The 14556-nt window shown below is 45.8% G+C and overlaps 1 protein-coding gene across 2 annotated transcripts in view; it reads right to left on the reverse strand.

The window, feature by feature from the left end:
• Positions 1-13635, reverse strand: part of RNF41 (ring finger protein 41) — a 33818-nt gene extending 20183 nt beyond the window's left edge. Inside the window, exons 1-2 of one of the 2 annotated variants that reach the window (XM_055328504.1) lie at positions 13460-13635; positions 10939-11123 (exon numbers count right to left, since the gene is read on the reverse strand). The gene's annotated coding sequence lies outside the window, so the exon portion shown is untranslated. Of the gene's footprint in view, positions 1-10938; positions 11124-13293; positions 13376-13459 lie in introns of those variants that run through there. The other variant, XM_055328505.1, reaches the window with a different exon arrangement.
• Between the last annotated feature and the right edge of the window lie 921 nt (positions 13636-14556).

Here is a 14556-nt window from a genome sequence, read left to right on the forward strand (position 1 = left end):
GAGGCACCTAGGTTGTACAGTCGGTTAAGTGCCTGACTCTTGGTTTTGGCTCAGGTCGTGATCTCAGGGTCCTGGGATGGAGCCCTGTGTCAGGCTCTGCACTTAGCAGAGTCTGCTTGAGATTCTCTCTCTCTCTCCCTCTGCCTCTCCCACTCATGAGCTCTCTCTCTCAAAATAACTTTTTTGTTGTTGTTGTTAAAGATTTATTTATTCAGGGGATCCCTGGGTGGCGCAGTGGTTTAGAGCCTGCCTTTGGCCCAGGGCGCGATCCTGGAGACCCGGGATCGAATCCCACGTCGGGCTCCCGGTGCATGGAGCCTGCTTCTCCCTCTGCCTGTGTCTCTGCCTCTCTCTCTCTCTCTCTGTGTGTGACTGTCATAAATAAATTAAAAATTAAAAAAATATATAAAAAAAAGATTTATTTATTCATGAGAGATATACAGAAAGAGGCAGAGACACAGGCAGAGGAGAAGCAGGTTTCCAGTAGGGAGGAGGATGCAGGACTTGATCCCAGGACTCTGGGATGAAGCCCTGAGCCAAAGGCAGGCGCTTAACCACTCAGTTACCCAGGTGTCCCCAACATAAATAAATCTTTAAAAAAAAAAAAAATCCAATCTACTGAGTCTAAACCTTGATTACAATGTACTCTGCCATTCCCCTCAGGACTTAGCTTGCCTGGTTGCCATTTTCCCGGCTGAAACAAAACATGTTGTAATTAACATTCCGGTAACACAATTTTTTTTTTAACACAAGATCAAATCTCTCTCCTAGGAAAGATAGCTGGAGGAGGAACTGCCAAGTTGAATGATGTGCCAGCTATTCATTTTTCTAGATAACATACTTCCATACTATCCTCTGGAAAGGCCTTTTCAATTTATATACCACCAAGAGGGCATGAGATTACTTTTAACATGGACATTCAAGAGGAAAGAAAAAAAGGAACCTGCCCCCCGCCCCAAAACACTGAGAGGGACCTGGGTGGCTCAGTCAATTAAGCACCTGACTTTGGCTCAGGTCATGATCTCGGGGTCTAGGATAAAGCTGGATTCTGGCTCTCTGCTCAGCAGTCTGCTTATCCCTCTACCACCCTCACCCCCGCCACTCCCACTCGCACACACATGGGCTCTCTCTCAAATAAATGGGTAGAGTCTTTAAAAAAAAAAAAAAAAAAAAAAAAAAAAAACTGAGAAAGATTGACCAGAAATGAGAGAAAACCCTGGAGAGAAGAGGCGCATAAAAGTCTAGGGAGTTGGAGGAAGGAGAATCTTTGTTTAATAAGCACAGAGTTTCAGTTTTGTAAGATAAAGTTCTGGAGATGTTTCACAACAATTGAACATACTTAACATTACTGAACTGTATGCTCAAAAATAGTTAAGACGGCAAATTTTATGTTATGTGTTTCTGACAATAAAAAAAATTTGTCAAAAAAAAAATTTACGAAGTCAAGGAAGTGGAGTGCTCAGAGGAGGGAAGGAAGTGTCAAAAGCTGCACAGTCAAGTCTGAGAAAAAAACAAAAAACAAAAAAAAACGGCCAGGATGTGGGACCGGATACAGCACTGACAGTAGCTGCATGCAGCTGGGGGGCATGGTAAAGAGCGGCTATAGTACAGCTTGGATTAGGAGGCCAGACTGCAGCGGTTCCAAGGGAAGATGGGAGGCAGAGGGGCAGGGACTGTAGAGCACTCTGACCAAAGCCTGATCTCAAAGGAAGGGAAAAAGTACTACAGAAGGAGGACAGGAGGTTGAGGAAGTGGGTTGTGTGGGGGTAATTTCCCTCCAATGAGAAAAACCCCAGGATGTTGATGTACCGAGAGGAAAGCACTCGCAAAGGGGGAGAGGTAAAGACAGGAGAGAATCTGGTCACTGAGGCAGTGGTAGGCAGGAGATCTGGAATCATTTCATTTTTTTAAAAAGTTTATTTATTTATTCATAAGAGACAGAGAGAGAGAGAGAGAGAGAGAGAGAGAGAGAGAGGCAGAGACACAGACAGAGGAAGGAGCAGGCTCCATGCAGGGAGCCCGACGCGGGCCTCAAACCCGGGTCTCCAGGATCAGGCCCTGGGCTGAAGGCGGTGCTAAACCGCTGAGCCACCAGGGCTGCCCTGGAATTATTTTAAACAGGAAGAGGGACACCTGTGAAGCAAGAAGGAAGAATGGTAGTAAAAGTAGTCCAGACAGGTTTTCAAGAATTGTATCAGTAAAAAAAAAAAAAAAATCAGATGATCCCTTATTCATTTACATGACCAGTAAAAATATATAGTTTACTCATTATGGTGATGTAAGCTCATTTGATGGAATAGTGTATCTATTTTAAATGATGCTTATGAGGGGAATCCCTGGGTGGCTCAGCGGTTTGGCGCCTGCCTTTAGCCCAGTGCATGATCCTGGAGACCTGGGATCGAGTTCCACATCAGGCTCCTTGCATGGAGCCTGCTTCTCCCTCTGCCTGTGTCTCTGCCTCTCTCTCTCTCTCTCTGTGTCTCTCATGAATAAATAAAATCTAAAAAAAAAAAAAAAAAAAAAAAAAGAACATCATATGTAGGGACACCTGGGTGGCTCAGTGGTTCAGTGTCTACCTTTGGCTCAGGTCATGATCCTGGGATCCTGGGATCGAGTCCTGCATCAGACTCCATGCAGGGAGCCTCCTTCTCCCTCTGCCTGTGTCTCTGTGCCTCTCTCTCTCTTTCTCTCTCTCTCTCTGTCTCTCATGAATAAATAAATCAAATCTTAAAAAGAAAGAAACCAACCAACCAACCAACCAACCAACCTTCTGGTTTAACATCCAGGGCAGGAATCCTCTCCATAGGACTCAACAGTAACCCCTGTGCTTAGACATTCCTGGAAAAGGTCAAGGGTGCCGCAAGAATACAGGTGAGAAATACCTAGCGCAGACCCATTTCTCCCACAGCACTGCAGAATGCCTATGTCCCTCTCAAACAGGGTCCCCAGAGCTCCACATGTGGACTGACCAATATGGACACAGCTGACTATTACCCTTTCCTCTCTACTTCAGTTAATGAGACCTAAGACTGGTTAGTCTGTTCTGGATGATAGCTACACCACTCCTGTAGTCCAGACCCACACACAGGGTATGAAGGAAGGGCAAGGGCAAGAGAAAAAGACAAGAAGAGGAGCTGAGTAGGGGATCCCTCGGTGGCGCAGCGGTTTGGCGCCTGTCTTTGGCCCAGGGCTCGATCCTGGAGACCCAGGATCGAATCCCACGTCGGGCTTCCGGTGCATGGAGCCTGCTTCTCCCTCTGCCTCTCTCTCTCTCTGTGACTATCATAACTAAATTTAAAAAAAAAAAATTAAAAAAAAAAAAAAGAGGAGCTGAGTAGCTTCTATCGGATAGCAAAAATATCCCCAAATATCCATAATTCATCTGTTCTAATGCTGACTTTACAATTTCTACCTCAATTAAACAAATTATAATTTGGTTGGTCTACCATAGCTATAACATTAAGCAGAAGGAAAAAAAACCAATGTGCCTTTAACAAATCAGGTATGAGAAGACTGCTAAAGATACACTGTTAAAAAACTGAAAAAAACTAAGGTATACAATAGCATATGTAAAGTATGCTACCATGAGTGAAAAAAACCAATCTGCATGTATTATATGCTTACCTATGCCTGGGACTCTCAGAAGTATACATGGGAAATTGCTAACAGTGCTTGCTGCTGGGGAGGGAGTAACTAATGAATAGGAATTGGAGGATATATTTTAGTTTCCTTAATTATCCCTTTGAACCTTTGCAAAAGATTTTCTTGGGGTGCCTGGCTGGCTCAGTTGGAAGAACATATGATTCTTGATCTCGGGGTCCTGAATTCAAGCCCCATGCTGGGTGTAGAAATTAGTTAAATAAACTTAAAAAAATTTTTGTTCAGGATGCCTGGGTGGCTCAGCAGTTAAATGTGTTTCTCTTCAGCTCAGGGCATGATCCTGGAGACCCGGAATCGAGTCCCACGTTGGGCTCCCTGTGTGGAGCCTGCTTCTCCCTCTACCTATGTCTCTGCCTCTCACTTTCTGTGTCTCTCATGAATAAATAAAAATCTTCAAAAAAAATTTTTTTTCCTGTGTGTATCTAACATTCAAGTAAAAAAAGAAGTATAAATATTCTAAGTTATGAAAATAAAGTATTAAGGTTAAAACATGTCCACAACATTCACTAAATGGGTCATACGCTATACATATATGACAAATACACATAACATGTCATATTCTATAGCAAGGTCTGGAAAAAAGGCACTCTTGCAAGAAAAAGTTGGTCAAATTGAATCACAACGGGAGTAGCAGTAAATTGGGGGAGATGGGTAAAATAGGTAAAGGGAATTAAAAGGTACAAACTTCCAATTATAAAGTAAGACACAGACTTCCAATTATAAAGTAAGTAAGTCATGAGGATATAAATACAGCATAGGGAATATAGTCAACAGTACTGTAATCATGTTGCATGGTATATCATGGTGAGCAGAGTAAAGAATGTACAGAACTGTCAAATCACTATGGTATACATCTGAAAATATAACATTGTATGTCAACTATACTTCACTAATAAAAATGTTTTTTTAAATTTTTTATTTATTTATGATAGTCACACACAGAGAGAGAGAGAGAGAGAGAGAGGCAGAGACACAGGCAGAGGGAGAAGCAGGCTCCAAGCACCAGGAGCCCGACGTGGGATTAGATCCCGCCCTGGGCCAAAGGCAGGCGCTAAACCTCTGGGCCACCCAGGGTTCCCTAATAAAAATGTTTTAAAAAGAGCAGCCCAGTGGCTCAGCGGTTTAGCACCGCCTTCCACCCAGGGCCTGATCCTGGAGTCCCGGGATCGAGTCCCATGTCGGGCTCCCTGCATGGAGCCTGCTTCTCCCTCTGCCTGTGTCTCTGCCTCTCTTTCTCTCTCTCTCTCTGTTTCTCATGAATAAATAAATAAAATATTTTTAAAAATTAAAAAAATGTTTTAAAAAGAACAGGAAAAAAAAAAAGAACAGTAAATCCCAAAAAAGCATATACTCTATCTAGCAATCCTACTTCCAGGAATTTAGCCTAAGGAAATAACTACACAAGGGTATAAAAATAACATACTAGGTTGTTTAAGTGTTATTCATAATATCAAAAAACCCAGAAACACCATAAATACCCAGAATTCCTTTCATCCATAAAATGCAATACAAGTAGACATTAGTATGACTTAGATATACTTCTCATTAAAAATAATTTACGTTACTTAAGTATATTTAGCATTTATATAATAAAATGATAGACACATTATGTATGCTACAGTGCAATGTCTGTTAAAAAAACGTATTTATGTGTATATACATTTATATTGAAGCGCTTCTAGAAGGATACAGAAAAGCTGTTTCTAAGTGTATTATTTTTGATACTTTTTTAAAGATTTTATTTTTAAGTAATCTCTACACCCAATGTGGGGCTCGAACTCACAACCCCGAGAACAACAGTCGCATGCTCCAACAACTGAGCCAGTCAGGCACCCCTATTTTTAGTACTTTTAATTTCACTCATAGTTTTGCTTTATTGCTTATTCCTTCTTTTTCTATAATGATGTTTTAGTTTTACAATTAAATAATAATGAAGTCAAAAGACAATAATGAAGTCAACATTTACAGAGCATTTCTATATGCTAGGAACTATTCTAAGCATTTCTCGTATATTAATTCATCTAATTTTTGCAACTCTATACATTACTCTATGAGGTCGGGGCTGTCATTATCCACATTTTACAAATGAGTTACAGATGCACAAAGGTTAAAAAGCTTGTCTAAGGGACGCTTGGGTGGCTCAGCAGTTGAGCGTCTGCCTTCAGCTCAGGGCATGACCCCAGGGTCTAGGGATTGAGTCCCATGTAGGGCTCCCTGCATGGAGCCTGCTTCTCCCTCTGCCTGTGTCTCTTTCTCTCTGTGTTTCTCATGAATAAATAAACAAAATGTTTTTTTAAAAATTCATTATCCTTAGAGAAAAGGGCAAAAATGAAAATAATATTTCCCTTTTCTCCCTTGTTGCTATGGGGTAATATAGAAAGCAGGCCTAGAGTTTATACTGTGCTTCACTGAACTTCATTTTTTGTTTTTGTTTTTAAAGAATTTTATTATTTATTTATTCATGAGAGACAGAGAGAGGCAGAGACACAGGCAGAGTGAAAAACGGGCTCCCTGCGGGGAACCCGATGCAGGATCCAATCCCAGGACCTCGGGATCATGACCTGAGCTGAAGGCAGACGCTTAGCCACTGAGCCACCCAGGTGCCCCTCACTACACTTTATTTTTTAAATTTCTATACCCAACAATGGGGCTCAAACTCATGACCCCAAGATCAAGAGTCCATTTTCTACAGACAGCCAGGTGACCCTGTACTTTCTTTTATTATTTATTTATTTGCAATTTTATTTTAAGTAGACTCCATCTACTCCATCCAGAGTGGAGCCCAACATGGGGCTTGAACTCATGACTCTGAGATCCAGACATAAGCTGATCAAGAGTCAGACACAACCAACTAAGCCAGCTAGGCACCCCTGCACTTTCATTTTATATCAATGTTAACAAGAGTTTCTTAAAGAGGAATACAAATTCTGAAAATTATTTAATGGGGTCTCAGGAGATACCATATCCCAACGGAAATAGCAGAAAAGTTGTCTCTGTTGGCAAAGGGATGGCCAGAGGGGGTGGGAAGCCACTAATCAGGGTTAGAAGCTGTAAGGTTCCCACTACAAAGTCAGCATTCACAAAACTACACAGATGCTGGGCACTGGTTCTTTTTTTTTTTTTTTTTTTAATTTTTTTTAAATTTATTTATGATAGTCACACAGAGAGAGAGAGAGAGGCAGAGACACAGGCAGAGGGAGAAGCAGGCTCCATGCACCAGGAGCCCGATGTGGGATTCGATCCTGGGTCTCCAGGATCGCGCAGTGGGCCAAAGGCAGGCGCCAAACCGCTGCGCCACCCAGGGATCCCTGGGCACTGGTTCTTTCTAGGGTTTTAAAAAATTAATTAATTAATTATTTACTGTAATCTCTACACCCAATGTGGGGCTCAAACTAGTAACTCAGAGATCAAAAGGTACACACTCCTCCAACTGAGCCAGCCAGGCACCCTGGCATTTTTCTCTCTCTTTTTTAAGATTTTATTTATTTGTGAGAGATACAGAGACAGAGGCAGAGACACAGGCAGAGGAAGAAGCAGTCTCCCTACGGGAAGTCTGATGTAGGACTCGATCCCAGGATCCCGGATCACAAACTGAGCCAAAGGCAGACATTCAACTACCACCTAGCCACCCAGGTACCCTGGCATTGTTCTTTCTAAATAAAAACCTCCTTTATCAGATTAGAGAGTCTCCTGTTTATCCACTCTTACACAACTGCATTCTTTCATGGGTGTGGCCTCAAGAATTAAGGGGAAATTTAGATTTCTATTCTGATTAGGAAATAGAATCTATGGGGAAAAAAATGTCATATACAACCTTGGAAGCCAGCTCCTTGCCCTGCCTTGCCCTGCCCCCAGGCAGATAGTCACCCTGATAGGCCAGGTTCCTTGATTATTCCTTCTACTTCCTGGGACTCTCAACGCTGCTATGGGACTGTCACAGGGGCAGGTTATCATTCCAAGGGAGATGTCCCACAAGAGTTCAACTGCTCACTGCCCTGGGGGTAGAGGCTTTTTTTTTTTTTTTAAGATTTTATTTATTTATTTGAGAGAGACTGAGGGAGACAGAGCGTGAACAGGGTGAGGGGCAGAGGGAGAAGCAGACTCCATGCTGAGCAGGGAGCCTGATGTGAGGCTGGATCCCGGGACCCCAGGATCATGACCTGAGCTAAAGGCAGATACTTAACTGAGTTAACCAGGTGCCCCTAGAAGCTTTAATAAAACTGAAACCACAGGGACCTTAAAAATAACATCTAGTGACCATAACCACTGGAAGCATAGTTCTAGATAATCTCCTTGAGTTGCAGAATAAAATAAAAAGCCTTGGAAGAAAAAAAAAAAAAAGCCTTGGAAGGTTTCGTTCAATTGCAGGAGCTGAACCTAAAGTAGCACTGAGGTGTCCCTTCAGGCTTATAGAAGCTCCCAGATTTGAACAGGCCAAACCCAACCTGAAGACTGCATTCCTAGCCTTTTTTTCCTGTAGGCCAGAACTCAATTACATTATTTCCTTAGTTACATGGGGCCTCTCTATATAGTTCTAGTCAATATTATCATAAAAATGCAAGAGCTTTTTCAGATCCCTTTTTATACCCTTTTGACTTGCTATTGCAGTCGCTCTTTCTGGTCTACCCTTAAAGAGAGCAAGGAATTCAAAACAGATTGTTCCTAAAGGAAACTAAGCATCCATCCTCCTTTATTCAGGGTTTCTTGAACCCTTGGACAAATGTGCAAACCATGCACATGGTCTCTCTCTTACACACTTACATGCACATGCGTGCACACACAGAAATATCAGAGAAACCACTCTAACTGTAGCTCCTATTTTAGGGTAACTGGGCATGCTGTGACCAACCCTTGGCAAAGTGTAAGGGTAAAAGCCAGGTATATGCACTGTGGTCCCCCTCCTGCCAATTCTCCCTCCCCCTTGCCCTGAATACAACAGAGGTGCAGAGGCGAGGAGTCTCCAGCCCGAATTACTATAAACTACCAGATAGACAGGTAAGAGCCCCATAACCGGCTCTGGTAGAAGGAAACAGGTGACTTCTAGGAACTTCAACATAGGGAAGAAATTAACTGGTGAAAAGTCTCACATTTCATTACAAATCTCCATGTCTCCCAATGAAAAAATAGGTATGGAAGAAAAGGAAACTGAGTTGAGTCAGTTTCAATCCAAAGACTTAAGACCCAGTTCTAGCTCTCTCAGTGACCTTAGGCAAGTTACCTAACTGCTCTGGGCCTCAGCTCCCTTACCACACAAAGAACGAAGCATCTTAGACCACAGAAACTCCAAGGTGCTCTACAAGTTACAGGATTCTGAGATTCAGCATATGAAGAAAACAGCTAAAATGGGGGTAATTATGTTATAGAAGGTGCCCTGGCTTTACCACTAACTGACCTTCCTCTCTTTAGGCAACTCTCTTGACTTTAAGTGAAAAGAAGTGGTGGGATCCCTGGGTGGCGCAGCGGTTTGGTGCCTGCCTTTGGCCCAGGGCGCGATCCTGGAGACCCGGGATTGAGTCCCACGTCGGGCTCCCGGTGCATGGAGCCTGCTTCTCCCTCTGCCTATGTCTCTGCCTCTCTCTCTCTCTCTATCATAAATAAATAAAAATTAAAAAAAAAAAAAAGAAAGGAAGTGGTCTTTTTATTTAAGAGTAGAGTCCTTAGGAATGCCTGGGTAGGTTGAGCGTCTGCCTTGGGCTCAGGGAGGGATCCCGGGGTCCTGGGATCGAGTCCCACATCGGGCTCCCTGCATGGAGCCTGCTTCTCCCTCTACCTGTGTCTCTGCCTCTCTCTGTCACTCATGAATAAATAAGTAAAATCTTAAAAAAAGGAAAAAAAAAAAGAGAGAGAGAGAGTCCTTAGACTGAAGTCACTCCTGTTGGAGAAATTATCATTATTACCATTTATTTATTTATTTATTCATGAGAGACGCAGATAGAGAGGCTGAGACACAAGCAGGCTCCACGCAGGGAGCTCAGTGTGGGACTTGATTCTGGGTCTCCAGGATCATACCCTGGGCTGAAGGCAGCGCTAAACCACTGGGCCACCCAGGCTGCCGGGAGAAATGATTTCTGAGGAACTCAAGTTCCTCACTTGTGAGATGAGGGGCTGGGCTATGCTGCCCCAAAGATTCAATTCTAAAATGCTGTGATCCATACTAGATTTACCACAGGGGATTCATTTATTTATTTATTAAGTAAGCTTTACACCCATTGTGGGGCTTGAACTCATGACCCCATGATCAAGAGTCACATGGTCTACTGACTGAGCCAGCCATGTGACCCAGCACAGGGGATTTTGAAATTAAAATTCTTTAGGGGGTGCCTAGGCTCAGTCGGTTAAGCGTCTGACTCTTTGTTTCCACTCAGGTCACGATCTCGCAATAGTGGGATTAAGCCCACATCTCGCTCTGTGCTGAGCTGAGCTGAGTGTGGAGCCTACTTGGGATTCTCTTTCTCCTCTCCCTCTGTCCCACACCCGTTCATGCTTGCTCTCTCTCAAAAACATAAATAGATAAAACTTTAAAAATTAAATTAGGGGATCCCTGGGTGGTTCAGCAGTTTAGCACCTGCCTTTGGCCCAGGGCATGATCCTGGAGACCCGGGATCGAGTCCCGCGTCAGGCTCCCTGCATGGAGCCTGCTTCTCCCTCTGCCTGTGTCTCTGCGCCTCTCTCTCTCTCTCTCTCTCTCTCTCTCTCTCTCTCTCTCTCTTCTCTCTCTCTCTCTCTGTGTCTATCATGAATAAATAAAATCTTTAAAAATTAAATTAAAATTCTTTAGTATACTTTAATTGGTTCAATTTACAAAAGAATCCAGAGGGCACACAATTCTTCAAAAACTCATTTAACACTTCAAGTGAAGCCTACCAGGCCTCAAAGACCAGCGAGGACCACCCACTTAGTCACCAACTTGTGTGGTTGCCCCAAACCTCATTTTCATCCTCTACGCACAATCCCCCTTGCCAGCAGAGATGTGTAAAAGATACAGAAAACACAATCCTTGTCCTCAAACTAAGGTGTAGGCTTGGGCCTAATGAGTGAGTGCACAAGATACGAAAACACACAAAAAGACATAAAACTAAGCAATTTACCAACAAGTAAAAATTAATAATTACTATAAGACATAAATATGCAAAGAAGAACTGGGACTGATGTGGGTTAATCACAGAAAGTTCTATGCAGAAGAATTTTAAGAATCAGGATTTTAAAAGCAGAAGGAACCCAGATAGTCTGAGAAGAGACCTGAAGCTTGGAATGGGATTCTGAAACAAGGCTCTTTACCTTCCAAGTGTTGGGGGGTAGGTTCCCTGTTCACAAGGCTCCAACCCCCTGAGGCCTCCACTCAGTGTCACTCAGGAGACGCTCCCAGTAACCCATCTTGTTGGCTATTGTCCGACCGAGTCTTCCTTCTTAGTGACAAGCTCCATCGCCAAGGGGATGGATGTGATGTCACAATCAGGAGCACTCTATTAATAGGAACAAGGAAGAAAAAGGTGAGTCAGGGGAACTACCTCCACCAGGCAGTGAGACTAGACAGACATAGATCTGGCGGTTGGATGAAGAGGATGAGACGATTTCATTAAGGGCAACAGGTTTCAGAGCTGGGGACACAAAACTGCCTTCTAAGGATGGAGATCACTGGCTAAGGAATCTCAGACTCACACACACAATCCAGGAGATTCAAACATAGCTGAGACAGGCAGAGAAAGGGACAAGAAAAAAGGTAAAAAAGAGCTGTTTGAGACAGAAGAAGATTCTCGTATTCAGCGCACACAACCACAAGGAATGTCAATGATTCCAGATCTGTGGCTGTACAATGCAGAGATCAACGAAAGCTTACACGCAGAGTAGAATGCTTTAATGTTTCCCAAAGGCTTTCACAAAAATTACCGAAATCATGTAAAAAGAATTCTAATCCTACCCTCTGCCTGGAAAATACTATTTCATAAGAAGAAGATACTCAAGAATGTTCATACAGGTATGAATCTAGTTTCCAAGTCTGAAAATATTCCTGACAGGATCAGGCTCTAAAAAAGAAGAGGAAGAGGTAATGAAATGGGAAATTACTCCTGAGTGGGCGACTAGGAAGACTAGAGGTATGATTAGGAAGATTAGACTCTCATTGCTAAGAGAATGACACCAAGTAAAGGGGGACAGGCTTCAGATGAAGTGTGCTGTGAGGTCTACTCAATACTACTACACAGGAGAATAGTAACTGTTCAAACTCCCTTCCTCCCCATCATATGGCCATCAACAGATTAAGGGCTGTGTTACAAAGCAAAAGGATGATGATAATTTTTATGCATAAAACTGAGACCATTTCTTCTTCTGAGTCTGGTACTCATGCTCATTAGTTTACTATGCTCATCAGCCAAACACATTTAGTGTGGTATTTTCAAACCAGAGAGATAAAGGTGTAATGTCGGACACATTTTCTCTTTGGGGGTAGGGAGGAAGTTGTTTCTCCCTCACCCATAACACAAGAGGAGTGTAATGCTGCCCTCATTTTGACAACACCGTATTTCCCAACAGCCTGGCATATGCACCTGTACTTCACGAAATGCTTCCAGGAACCACTGTTGGTGGCTCTGCTCAGTCTTCTAGTGACAAGCTCCAGACTCAGCAAGCAAATCTTGCCCATGCTGGAATGCTCCCTTAGCCAGAAGAAAACAGGAGTTTTCAACTAAGAGGAGGACCAGGAGTTAGGAGACCTGGGTTCTGGTCCCAGCTCTGCCAACTGCAGGCCTTTAAACAAGTCACGTAACTCTTCTGTAGTTTTCAATGTCTTCACCTGACAAGTAGGAAAGATACCTGCCTTTATCTACCTTACATGTCGTCCTGGAAAATCAAAGACATAATAAATGTGAAGACATACTGAATACAGCTGTGTTTCAGGTAGGGCATTTGTAACAATAGAATGCAAAATAAATTTAGAGTACTGGAGGCTAGTGAGGAAATGCTTGAAAGCAGCTTATTCCTTTCAATGACCAAGAACCAGCCCCAGACACAAAGTCTGGCTGGACACACAGAGTAGTAACATCATCACATCCCTCAGATTCCTGTCCACTAGTCTACCCCATTCCCATCTGGGGGAAAACTATCAGCCAGCGACACTATCGACTTCTTGCCTAAAACCACCTGTATAGGACCACCACTACCGCAGCCCAGTCCCTTGGGCAAACACTCTCACCTCTCTCGGCTTTCTGCTCCTCCGTCAGCCCCCTCCCCCTTCCCCAGTTTCGCAGAGTGCTGGGTTAGGGCAGGCTCTCTGGTGTGTGAAGCCTGCGAAAACGGCCCGGTTGCAAAGCCAAGGAAGGGATGTAAGGAATGTGAGATTCCTTCAAGGAGGGGGGCGGGGGAAGGAATGGAGGAAGACAAGGCTGCCAAGGACCAGGCACGGGAGAGGAGCCAAGCTCGGCGCGGCGAGGGCGGGGGCTCAAGTTCCACCGCCCCTGCCCAGGCTACCCCACAACGTCCCCTCCCCTCCCAGCCCGCCGTCACTGCCATTTAAACACCACGTTGTAGCCCCAGGTCCCCTCCTCCCCGTCCTCCCGTCGGCCAGGCCCCCTCCCGCACCCGCCTCCCCTACTCCAGTGGACCTCCGCAGCAGCGCAACCTCCAGCACCCCTTCCTCACCTCCGACTCCTCCCTATTCCCGCTCCCTTCCTCCATTCCTCATCTCTGCTCCCGTCCCTTGTCCCGACCTCCGGTATCTCGAGCCCCGGTCCCAACCCCCGCGGGACATCGCCCCCTCCCGTCCCACAGCCTCGTAGGCGGGAGCCGGCGCAGGCGCAGTACGCACCGCCCTGGAAGCGGTCTGGACCGTCCGCACCCCGGCCCGGCTGGAGCGGAGGCCGCGGCGGCCGCGGGAGAGCGCCGGTGCCGGTCCCGGCCTATCCTGGGAGGGGAAGGGGAAGGGGAAGACGAGGGAGGGTCCCAGCCACTCGCCGCCGTGCGCGGAGGGCCCCTCGCCCCGCCCACCGCTGCTACGCAACCCGGCGGAAGCTCGTCATCAGGCCCCGCCCACCGCTGCTACGCAACCCGGCGGAAGCTCGTCACCAAGCCCCGCCTCCTCGCCCAAGTCGGATCTGGACTAGAGGCCGCGAGCGACCAACGAGGAGGCGGGGAGGCCGGCCGGGCCTCCTCTCTCGGCCGGAAATGTTTATGATCCCGACGCGGACTCTGTAGCCATGTGGGAGAGAGGACTCGGTGCTTCCCAGCGCCAGTGTGGGGGCGGAGCCCGAGGCGGACTCCCAGGGGGGCTGGACCTGGCGGTGGAGCGGCGTCCAGCCGGCTCTCCTGGGGTTGGCCGGGTGCGAGGTCGCGACGGGGGCTGGCCTGCAGCGGGGCCGGCCGTCTGCTGTTTCCAGAGCGTTGGCCTCCGTCCCGGAGCCTCCCGACCCCGTGATTTATAGTCGCGGGAGAGGATAGTGTAGTCTACTGGGCGACCACTGGGTGGAGGACGGGGGAGCGGCTCGCCGCAGAGCTCTGATCTGGGGTGCCCACCGGGTGGCTGCCTCGCTCCTAGACGCAGAGTTCCCTGAAACACCCAAGGGGAGGGGCGATAGGATGTCCCTCTTCCTAGGGACACAACACGGTAATTGAGGGCGTGGGCGGGAGAGAACCTGGGACCCGAGGAAAGTCAGGCCGAGCCTAAAGCGCTCCGGACGGTAAGGAATTAATCAAGCCAAGACATTACAATGACATGACCTGCTAGGCTAATCTGATATTAGTATTTGTTTTTGGATGTTCGCTAAACAAATGGTTGTGGTTTGTGTATGTGTAATTGGCTTATACACAACCCTACCGAGCTGGAGTGTTCTGTTGATGTTCTGACAAGTCCCAAAGGGCCTCCTCTGTTAACTCCTTCCGGGGGCGGGGAGACCCTGGGCTCTAGGT

The sequence above is a fragment of the Nyctereutes procyonoides genome, unplaced genomic scaffold (genome assembly GCF_905146905.1).
Source record: "Nyctereutes procyonoides isolate TBG_1078 unplaced genomic scaffold, NYPRO_anot_genome, whole genome shotgun sequence".
In the NCBI taxonomy this organism is placed as follows: Eukaryota; Metazoa; Chordata; class Mammalia; order Carnivora; family Canidae; genus Nyctereutes; species Nyctereutes procyonoides.